The sequence below is a fragment of the Pseudorca crassidens genome, chromosome X, assembly GCF_039906515.1.
Source record: "Pseudorca crassidens isolate mPseCra1 chromosome X, mPseCra1.hap1, whole genome shotgun sequence".
NCBI classification, from domain to species: domain Eukaryota; kingdom Metazoa; phylum Chordata; class Mammalia; order Artiodactyla; family Delphinidae; genus Pseudorca; species Pseudorca crassidens.
Window position 1 is genome coordinate 100,808,628 of NC_090317.1, and position 12,116 is coordinate 100,820,743.

The 12,116-nt window shown below is 45.6% G+C and overlaps 1 pseudogene; it reads left to right on the forward strand.

Annotated features, from left to right (window-relative positions):
- The first annotated feature begins 2,375 nt into the window (after positions 1–2,375).
- Positions 2,376–2,942, forward strand: LOC137217273 (ferritin heavy chain pseudogene; annotated as a pseudogene).
- The last annotated feature ends 9,174 nt before the right edge of the window (positions 2,943–12,116 follow it).

The window sequence follows — 12,116 nt, forward strand, 5'->3', positions numbered from 1 at the left end:
CAACTTCAACGCCCTCGTCCAGCCATGGTCAGGGGCTTGGCGGCCTGCTGAGGAAAACTTCTGTTCCATCTCAAACTGTGGTCCTCCACAAATTTTCAAAAATTTACTTAAACTTCTTTCCTAGTAGAAGCTGAGCAAGAAGAGACTGTCCTGTATGGCCGCGTACGGGAAACCTGGCCTTGCTGAAGGTTAGGACTGTGCCGAGAAGGGGGGCAGGCGGGTAACTGAGCGGCTACAGAAGCAGAACAGCTGTTTGTCTGCACCTCTTTGTTCTCTCATTATGGAAACCTGGGAGAGGCCTCAAGAATCCACATGACAGTGTCCTGTGTATACCCCATTTTATTGACTGAGGTCATCAGGGGTGTAGCTGAGAGTCAGATCTGACTTTACTCCAGGTTCCACATCATCTTGCTCAAGAAGTTTATATCGCAGACTTCAGTTTCCTCGTGTGGGACATGATAAAAACAATCCTCCCTCACAGAATCGCGAGGATTAGTGAGAAGGCAGGGAATCACCGGGTCTGGTGAGGACTCATCAAATCTTTCCCTGGGAATGGCGCCCTGGTCCCCTTGGTTAGCCGGTGCTCACTGCGGCCAGGCTCCCGAACCCTGCCCTTCGTGGAGAGCGCTGCCCCAGGGCCTCCCGAGGCTGCGTTTGGGAGCTGAAGCCATTTTCCACCCCCACAGATGGCTCAAACTCGTTCTTCCAGGCCTTTCTGAGCCCACTGTTGTTGCTCCTTTCTCTCTCTCTACTCTTTTCCAAAGGCGAAGAACTGCTCAGGGAATGAGGTGCTCAGCGCCCGGCGTGCTGTGTGGTGGAGAGGACACCCACAGGTCTGGGACTCCCTCCAGCCTCCAGCCCTCACACTCCAATCGGGAAGGCTAACTGGTACAATCCCTGGACCATCTCCCTAGCTCCGCTGCCAGTTCTGGACCAGTATCCTCCTCTTCGGGGGAGCTGCCCCACACAAACACATCCTCCGGTTATGTGGTTCCGGGGGCGCCCCCCGTTCCTACGTGACCCACATCTCCCTCACCACAGCTGACTGGTTCAGGGGTCAGCCAGTCCCACTCCCACCCCTTACGCCTCCTGTTGTCGGCTTGAGGCCGGCCACCTGAGGCCCAGCCTGGGTTTCTTCCCCAGCACTGAGGGAAACGGAAAAACTTACTCCTTGTGCTTCATGGGTCTTTGAGGGATTTTTCATTCCACTCTCCATGAGGGAAAAAGGGAGCAGGACTGATACATATTATTGATGAATTTAGCAAAAGAAAGAAGAGCATGATGATTCGGCTCTATCTAGACTGTTTAACTTTTGCAACTGCATTTCCACCAAGAGGAAATGCTATAAGCTTACAATGGCTTATAACCCGTAGTCAGCCAGAACTTCCCTTGGGTAACTAGTCAGGGTAGGCTCACTGCTGTCACAAATATCCCAAGTCTTGCTGGCCTAAGACAGTACATTTTTATTTTTTGTTCTTACCAAGATCCAGTGCACAGTGGTGCTGCAGGCGATGGGGTGATAGTCTCCTTGTGTCATTCAAAGGCTCAGGAAGGGAACCCATATGACAACAGGTTTGAGATAACCGCAGACCCGCTCAGCAGAAGAGGAAGAAACAAAAGAGAACGACACGATCTATTACAGAAGAGATACACGAAAGTCTTCTAATGTCAGAAAATGCCAAGCTTTGGGCACTTGGGATGGTCCCTATCTTACCTACAAGCTCCACACCATGTACCCCAAATAGAAAAGACTCCCTAACTGACACACTGAGCCCCTCCATTCACAGCAGAAGACTGTTAGTGAAATGGCGTCCCAACTGTAGATCAGATCCATGCCAGTTACCTTGGCTGATCACATGACTCCTTTACTCCCAAATACGAATGGACAAATGGTTGCCAGATACTTGAGGAAAGTGAAAGAGAAGATCATGATGAACAAACATAAGTATTTCTGGAGAAGAAAACAACTATAATACAGGAAACGGAAGAGAACATTACCAAAACTTACAAATTCATATTCTCAGAATTTTAAGGAAGACAATGGATTTATAAAATGAGAACAGGGTGCTATAAGAGGGCGCAACTGGAGAACAAGAGAAAGCCCTTGGAAACAGAAATATTTTTGCAACGTTAAAAACGTAATAGATACCAGGGGCGTACGTCAAAGTCACCCTGCCTCACCCAGCCTGTGACGCAACGTGCGTGCAGCGTTTGTGCCCCGCCAACGCCACGCGACCTCTCCCGGTAACAGGACCAGGAGCCCACCGCCTGACTCCCAAAACGAACACCATTTCCGGTCCACCCCAGAGCGGCCGCCCTCTTCGCTCCGAGGCAGCTACCGCAGGCCCCGCGGCTTCACCTTCACGCCCGCCACGATGCCCTTGCTGTCCACCTTGCTGCCCGCGCCGCCCTCGCAGGTGCGCCAGAGCTACCACCCCGACTGCGAGGCCGCCGTCAACAGCCATTTCACCCTGGAGTTCCACGCGTCCTTCGTGTGCCTGGCCACGGCCCTTTACCTCGACCGCGACGACGTGGCCTTGAAGCACTTCACCCGGTTCTTCCTGCGCCGCTCCCGCGAGCACAGCATGCGGGCCCGGTGCCTGATGCGCCTGCAGAACCAGCGCGGGGGCTGCCTCGACTTCCAAGACATCAGGAGCCCAGTCAGTGTCAACTGGAAGAGCGGCCTCAAGGCCATGAAGTGCACCTTGTTCCTGGAAAAGCTCATGAACCACAGCCTGCTCCACCTGCACCAGCTGGCCATCGACAAGAGCGACCCCCACCTGCACCGCTTCCTGGCAACTCACTACCCCAGCCAGCAGGTGGCGTTCGTCAGCGAGCTGGAGGGTCATGTCACCACCCTGAGCATGATGGGGGCCCCGGACGTCGACCTGGCAGGGTCCCTCTTTGATAAGCTCACCCTGGGCGACAGTGACAAGAACTGAGCGTGGACTGGACTTCCCCAGAGCCACGGGGTGACCAGAGCGCTGGTCACAGTGCCTGCCATGCACACGGCAATAGTGCCATTGCAGAAGAAGTTCACTTAAGTTTTTTTCTTCCAGCTTTGCCACTTCTTCCAATAAACTTATTTGGGTCCTAAAGAAATAAAGGTCTCTCCTTGGTTCCTGTGTGCAAATCGCTCACTTTTTAAAACAGGTATCCAGGAGGCTCTCCACCCACCCATGCCCCACCCACATGCCGCTCAGGATCTCCACAGAGGGAGGGAGAAGGCATTCCATGGGGCGCCGGAAAGTGCAAAATCCATCTTCCCCTTATAAACAATGTGGGTATATGGGGGGGTGGTGAGGTGAGGCGCTGCTGAATGCGGGTGCCTGCGAATAGCAGGAGTATAAAAACGCGGTATAAAAATCACAGTAGTGTGGCTTCTGGAGGAAGAATGAAGGGAATGGGGTGGGACAGGGATTAAAATAAAACGTCCTTAAAACTTTACCTGAAAGCTTCGAGTTTACTAAAATATGTAAATGTTAGTGTCTGTTGATTCTGGGAAGCAAGATGGAGACCCCAGAAGCCAGCTTGGCAGGGTCCCTCTTTGACAAGCTCACCCTGAGCAACAGTGATAATGGTAACTGAGCCTCAGGCTGGCCTGCACACAAACACAGGGGTGACTCCCTCGTCACCATGCTGGACATGCATATTGCCCTTACAACACATGCAAATGTAGGCTTTTTACTGTACTCTTTCTTCCATTAAGGTAACATGTTACCACAAACCCCAAATTACTCAACAGAAGGACTGAAAAATATAAGGTCCCGGCTGAAGGTCACTTTGTGATATTGAATATCATGTAGAATAAAGCTCTCTGAATGTTAAGCCACGTTACTCTGACTCTGGCTGCTGTGAAGAATGTAGAGGATGAGGAGAGTTGAAGCTGAAAGGCCAGTTAAGAGATCACTGTAGCAGGCCCAGAGAGACAATGGTGGCTTGAACTGCGTGTTGGTAGAGGAAATGAAGAGATGCAGACAAATTGCAGATGAACTGGATGAGTCTACAGGATCTGCTTTATGGACCAGAGGTGAGGAATGGGAAAGGACAAAAATAATCTAGGCTCAAGTTTGGATCTGAACACCCTGGCTGCTGGTCGTGCTATTTATTAAGCTGGGCGTATTTGCAGGGGGACTCGAGGAGCTGGGAAGGCATGTCATGTAAAATCTGAGGTGCCTATTAGATACCCAAGTGGAACTGTCATGCAGGTAGCCAGAAAAATGAAACTGGAGCTCAGGGGGGGATGTCAGGTTTGGAAAAATACATATGGGACATATTAGCCTATATATACATAGATGGGTTGAGGTCACGGAGTAGATAAGCTCACCAGAAAGGAAGTAGAGAGATGATGGCACAGGCGGCCCCAAACCCAGAGCAGCCAGCACTCAGAGGATGGGATGAGACACTGGAACACCTAGAGAGCCGCTGGTCCCGCTTGGACCATTGCCTCATTCCAGACTGTGGCCACCTGTGTCTGCTCAGAGTTTATCTCAAAATCAGCCTGTTCTTAATCTCAGTGTGGTCTCTGGTTTCTCCTTTCTAGATGTGGAGAGGTGTTAGCCTATTACCTTGTCTTCTTGACTATAGGTAGAAAGACAATTATTTCCCAGTAAAAGGATTTCCCAAGGAAACGACAGACCTGCTTTTCTATGTTTGGCTTTTTGGTTTTTTTCCGTTCCCCTTTTACAACTCTTCCCCTCTCTCAGTCCATTCTCTATTTGAGCAGATGAAATCTGTTCCCATGTAAACCCTAAGGTTGTCTAGGTCTGAGAAAAAATACTCAAAACATATAATTTCTTCTGTGTCCTGTATAGTTTACAAGGGTCAGAGTTAGAAATTTTCAGACTTCGTATCCTATATTCAAAGACACATGAGTAGCTTGAGTCATTTCAGAGTTAACTAGATTGTTTTAACATTTACTGAAATATGAACAAGTGTAGCTAAGGAGTAATTTCTTTCTACATTTCCCTATAACTCTGCTTCAATACTTTCTTAAAAATGAGGATTATGGTCCTTTGAGTTTAGTTTCCAGAAAATGGTGTTGAATGGTATTTCCCCCTTTACTCTTTTTAGTCAAACTTGTTTTTTTCACTCTTTCTCTGTCTGCTTTGAGGTCCCTGTTCTCTCTCTGATAGTCTCAATACATACATACATACACGTATACATATATATGTATGTGTATATATATATACATATATATGTGTATATATATATATATAAACTGTTCTCCTCTAGATATGAGGAAGCACAGGCTGAGCAGCTGTTCATCAGTGTTTACAGCTATAAATTGACTGAAGATCCTTCTTACTCTCCTGTTTTGGAGAAGCAGTTTGGTGTCTTGGATCCTTCACCACAGGGTGACTCGATTCAAATCCCAGTTTCGCCACTTACGAAATTGGGGGAACTTGGGCATGTTATTTCACTTCTCTGCGCCTCAGTTTCCTCAGATGTAAAACAGGGATAATAAAAGTGTCAACCCCATTGAAGAAAATATTTGCGAATGATGCCACTGACAAGGGCTGAATATTCAAAATATACAAACAGCTCATACAAGTCAGTAACAAAAACAACAAACAACCCTATCAAAAAATGGGCAGAAGACATTTCTCCAAAGAAGACATTACAGATGGCCAAGAAGCACATGAAAAGATGCTCAACATCACTAATTCTTAGAGAAATGCAAATCAAAAGGACAATGAGGTCTCACCTCCCACCAGTTAGAATGGGCATCATCAGACAATCTACAAAGAACAAAGGCTGAAGAGGGTGTGGAGAAAAGGGAACACTCCTACACTGTTGGTGGGAATGTACATTGATGCAGCCACTGTGGAGAACAGTCTGGAGGTTTCTTAAACAACGAAAAATAGAGCTACAGCATGATCCAGCAATCCCACTCCTGGGCATATATCTGTACAAAACTATAATTCATAAAGAGACATGCACCTCAGTGTTCATAGCAGCACTATTTACAACAGCCAAGACATGGAAGCAACCTAAGTGGCCATCGACAGATCAGTGGATAAAGAAGATGTGGTGTGTATATATATACTACGGACTATTACTCAGCCATAAAAAAGAATGAAATAATGCCATTTGCAGCAACACGGATGGACCTAGAGATTATCATACTAAGTGAAGTTAAGTCAGACAGAGAAAAACAAATGTCATATGATATCACTTATATATGGAACCTAAAGTATGATACAAATGAACTTATTTACAAAACAAAAACAGACTCACAGACATAGAAAACAAACTTATGGTTACCAAAGGTGAAGGGGGGAGGCAGTATAAATTAGGAGTTTGGGATTAGCAGATTCAAGCTACTCTATACAATACAGATAAACAACAACGTCCTCCTGTATAGCACAGGGAACTATATTCCATATCTTGTAATAAACAATAAGAAAAACGAATATATATGTATAACTGAATCACTCTGCTGTACACCAGAAACATATTGTAAATCAACTAAAATTTTTAAAAAGCATCAACCCCACTGGGTTGCTGAGATTAAATGAGTTAATATTTTCTAAATACTTACAACAGTGCCTGGCACATATAGTACATATATTTGTAAGCCACCATTTATCATCATTACCATCATTATCATTCACTTACTTCTAAGTTCATTTGTGGTGTTTATGATTTGTTGATAAAAGGATTTCATTCACATTTATACTTTGCCACTAGGGGGCTCTCTTGCATCTCCACCAACTGTGTCACTCTGCATATCAAGAAGGAGAAATCCTTCCTAGCTGCTTGGCTGCCAGTTGCTGCCAGGCTTCAGGGAGGGCAGATTGCTGTTTTCAGTGCCCCAAACTCAGGCCCAAGCCTGGAGGTGAGTTTTGCTGTGACAACCCTCTGTGGTAATTCCCCATTTGTCTCAATCAGCCTCCCCTTTAAGTCGGCCCCTAGAACAATTGTTTTGCTTATTCTTCCCCGACCCAGGTTGCCTGAGCCTCCCTCCTCTTTCCATCCTGAACTACAGTCCACTCCTCAGAGGTGGGAAAGACTGAAAGGATGAAAAGCTAATCCTGATCCCACCCATCTTCTGGATGTTGGGACCTGAAAAGGAGAGGAATGGGTGGATTGGAAGGGGAGAACGGGCAACAGGGCTACTGATAACATAATAACGAAAATGTATGTCACCACGCACTTGATTTAGCAAAGACGTTCTCAAGCTTTGCTGCACCTTAGAGCCACCTGGGAGTTTTTAGAGCTCTCAATGCCCAGGCCACCTCCAGGACCAATTACATCAGTCTCAGGGGCAGGACCACGACATCCCAAGTATTGAAAGCCAGTGCAAGCACACCTTGCTACTCAAAATGTGGTCCCTGGACGGGCAGGTCAGTGTCATCTGACAGCTTGTTAGAAATGCACAATCCCAAGCTCTACCACAGACCTCCCGAATCAGAATCTGCATTTTAACAAGACCCCAGGTGACGAATAATATGCACATTGAATTTTGGGCAGCATTCTTCAGCATCCTATTTGTTACACGTGGCTGCACCTTGGAATCGCCTGGGACGCTGGAAAATGACACTGATGCCTCGATTTAACCAACTCACTCAGCCATACCCTCATGTAAGTACGGGACCAAGCACAACAAAAACATACCAAGCACAATAAAAACCCGAACAACAATGATTGAACCAACAACTATCGATCACACACACGTATTTACATACCGGCTTTTGCGCAATGTGCTGTTTTGTCACAAACTGGTGTTTTTAGAGTACGGCTTGGCAAACTACAGACTGCAAGCCACATCTGGCCCCCAAGGGTTTTGATAAACAAAGTTTTACTGGAACACTGCCGCACCCAATCAATTACCCATTGTCTGTGGCTACATACGCACTAGCACTACAACTGCAGAGTCAGCCATTGCAACAAAGACCGTGTGGCCTGCAAAGCCTAACACGTTACAGGAAATCTTTGCCAAGCCATGTTTTACAGTAATTTGCCGCAAGCCCTGACGTCATCTCAAGCCATCAAATATTTTAAACTTTTCACCTGTCTTTATGCAGCTCTTTGTCTTTTCCCGTTTCCTTCCATTTTTGGGTCGCTTTCAATGAATATTCTAGAATGGCTTGGATGTTTATAATATTTTATACACATCCCTAACCCTCACACTCCCCAGAATTGTAGTTGTCACCTTCCAGACTGACATCTTTGCGAATTTCAGCACGTCAACCTGTCAACTTTCTTTGTGTCTTCAGTTTCCTGGGCTCCACATGTGGCTTTGTTAATTAAGGGCCAGCAGTCATCTCTCTTCTGGGAGCATCAGAGTGGGACTAGCCATTTTGATTCTCCATAATCACATATTCGTCACAGAAGCTGTTTAAAGTGTACTCATTTTTAAGTTACTGCAATCCATTCCAATCATTTTTCTTACTGTGAGGCATTTAAGGTTCATTAATATGCAAAGCGACTGCCTTGCCTGAGGAGGAATAGACTCCTTCCCTTTCATCTGTATTTTAACGTTTATTTTTTGGTAACATTACTTTTGGTTTACAACATGTTATATCTGATATTAACTATGCCACATGCAACGAGGAGATTTATTCTCTTTTTTTTTTCCTGTGCGCTAATTCCCTGGGCATGATTGTTTTTTCTCCCCAAAGTTTAATTCTTCTATAAAGTTGATGGAGAAGTAAAAGTTCCACCTTAAAATATGTTTTAGAACCGTAATTCAAGAAACAAACCTAAAAGAAAACATTCTAGGAGGGAGCATTCATGCAGCTTTTGACATTTTTAGCCAAATGGCCCAATTAAAATAGCCAAGAATTTTTAGCCAAATTCTTTCAACAAATTATCCTGGATTCTTGGAAGTTTTCTGCGCTATGCTTGGCACTAGGAATATAATATGACTAGGGCACAGTTCCTGCTCACAAGCGTGGTGGAAAAGATGCACACACAGAGAGATACCACCCATCTATCTGAGTAAGAGCTAAAAGAGGAGGCTTACAAGGTGCCGTGTGAGTGCAGGAGAGGAAAGGGTAGAGTCTGGATCTTACCTGGGTCGAAGGCAACATCCGCTGTGGAGGTAACACGGAGTCTTCAGAGAGGAACTGGAGTTCTACAAGTGGAGAAGAGTGGAAAGGGTATTTTAGCTATGTTCATTTACTGCAGGGGAGCCAACAGAGTGGGAAAGGTTACAAATTCAGGAGTGGACTGGGATACAGTTAATGAGAGAAGACCCAGAGGAGACAGGGGAGAGGCAGTGGATTTACGTGACACAGGAGGAGGGAGAGATTTTTCCCCTTTAAGGAACTCTCCCAAAACTCCTCTCTCAAAAGTAATCACTGGCTTACTAATTCACATCACAAAAGTCCTTTTCAGCACTTGCTCTGCTTGATCATTCCGCAGTTCTTAACAGTGTCCTTCTTTTCTTACCTTCCTTGTCCTTTCGTGGTTTACCTAAGGTTTATCTATAGAGAACTATATAAAGCGAACCATCCTCCTGCATTCTGCTGCTGGCCTCTTCAACCCTTGTTCAATATATATTTCCCCTCCAATTCAGCCACATCCATGGGCCAATCTTTCTCTCTCTCTCTCTCTCTCTCTCTCTCTCTCTGCCCCCACTCCCAGACGCTTCCCTTGACTATGACACTTGCACAGCCATCTGTGAAACATCTCCTTCTGGATGTCGCCAGAAAACTCAGATTCCCCAAGTCCCCAGATGAACTCACTGCCCCTTCACTAAACTCCCCCTAGATTTGACACACCTCCTGGGAGTGTTACAAGTAAAACATTTCAGAGTCGACCCTAGACTTCTGGTCTTACTCAGTCTGAACATCTCTTTCCTCTCCATTAGCTCTTCTCTTACCTGACACCCCCATCTTTTTCAGGCTCTAATCATCTATGATCTAACAATTTCCATAATCTCTGTACTTGTCAGGGTTCTTGGTGGCAAACCACAAAATGGGACCCTGGCTAATCAAAACAGAAAAGGCATTTTAGAAGGATGTCTGGTAGCCGATGGGGAAGCCCTAGAACTTTGCTCAGAAAATGGGAAGCATCATATGGAGCAGAGCCTTGTTTTCTTTTTTCTTTTTTTTAACATCTGTATTGGACTATAATTGCTTTACGTTGTTGTGTTAATTGCCGCTGCATAACAAAGTGAACCAGCTATACGTATACATATATCCCCATATCCCCTCCCTCTTTTTTTCTTTTTTAACATCTTTATTGGAGTATAATTGCTTTACAGTGGTGTGTTAGTTTCTCCTTTATAACAAAGTGAATCAGTTATACATATACATATATCCCCATATCTCTTCCCTCTTGCGTCTCCCTCCCTCCCACCCTCCCTATCCCACCCCTCTAGGTGGACACAAAGCACCAAGGTGATCTCTCTGTGCTATGCGGCTGCTTCCCACTAGCTACCTATTTTACATTTGGTAGTGTATATATGTCCATGCCACTCTCTCACTTCGTCCCAGCTTGCCCTTCCCCCTCCCCGTGTCCACAAGTCCATTCTCTACATCTGCGTGTTTATGGCTGTCCTGCCCCTAGGTTCTTCAGAACCATTTTTCTTTTTAAGATTCCATATATATGTGTTAGCATACAGTATTTGTTTTTCTCTTTCTGACTTATTTCACTCTGTATGACAGACTCTAGGTCCAACCACCTCACTACAAATAACTCAATTTCATTTCTTTTTATGCCTGAGTAATATTCCATTGTATACATGTGCCACATCTTCTTTATCCATTCATCTGTCGATGGACACTTAGGTGGCTTCCATGTCCTGGCTATTGTAAATAGAGCTGCAATGACTATTGTGGTACATGACTCTTTTGTGTTTTTTTTTGCGGTACACAGGCCTCTCACTGTTGTGGCCTCTCCTGTTGCGGAGCACAGGCTCCGGACGCACAGCCCCAGCAGCCATGGCTCACGGGCCCAGCTGCTCTGCGGCATGTGGGATCCTCTGGACCAGGACACGAACCCGTGTCCCCTGCATCGGCAGGCGGACTCTCAACCACTGCGCCACCAGGGAAGCCCGTGACTCTTTCTGAATTATGGTTTTCTCAGGGTATATGCCCAGTAGTGGGATTGCCGGTTATATGGTAGTTCTATTTTTAGTTTTTTAAGGAACCTCCATACTGTTCTCCATAGTGGCTGTACCAATTTACATTCCCACCAACAGAGTAGGAGGGTTCCCTTTTCTCCACACCCTCTCCAGCATTTATTATTGTTGATTTTTGATGATGGCCATTCTGACCCGTGTGAGGTGATACCTCGTTGTAGTTTTGATTTGCATTTCTCTAATGATTAGTGATGTTGAGCATCCTTTCATGTGTTTGTTGCCAATCTGGATATCTTCCTTGGAGAAATATCTAGTTAGGTCTTCTGCCCATTTTTGGATTGGGTTGTTTTTTTGATATTGAGCTGCATGAGCTGCTTGTATACTTTAGAGATTAACCCATTGTCAGTTGCTTCGTTTGCAAATATTTTCTCCCATTATGAGGGTTGTCTTTTCGCCTTGTTTTGGTTTCTTTTGCTGTGCAAAAGCTTTTAAGTTTCATTAGGTCCCATTTGTTTAGTTTTGTTTTTATTTCCATTTCTCTAGGAGGTGGGTCAAAAAGGATCCTGCTGTGATTTATATCATAGACGGTTCTGCCTATGTTTTCCTCTAGGAGTTTTAGAGTGTCTGGCCTTACATTTAGGTCTTTAATCCATTTGGACTTTATTTTTTTTGTTTTTTTTTTTGTTTTTTTTTTTTGCGGTACGCGGGCCTCTCACGTTGCAGAGCACAGGCTCCGGACGCACAGGCTTAGCGGTCATGGCTCACGGGCCCAGCCGCTCCGCGGCATGTGGGATCCTCCCGGACCGGGGCACGAACCCGCGTCCCATGCATCGGCAGGCGGACTCTCAACCACTGCGCCACCAGGGAAGCCCCTGGACTTTATTTTTGTGTATGGTGTTAGGGAGTGTTCTGATTTCATTCTTTTACATGTAGCTGTCCAGTTTTCCCAGCACCACTTATTGAAGAGGCTGTCTTTCCTCCATTTTATATTCTTGCCTCCTTTGTCACAGATTAGTTGACCATAGGTGCATGGGTTTATCTCTGGGCTTTCTATCCTGTTCCACTGATCTATATTTCTGTT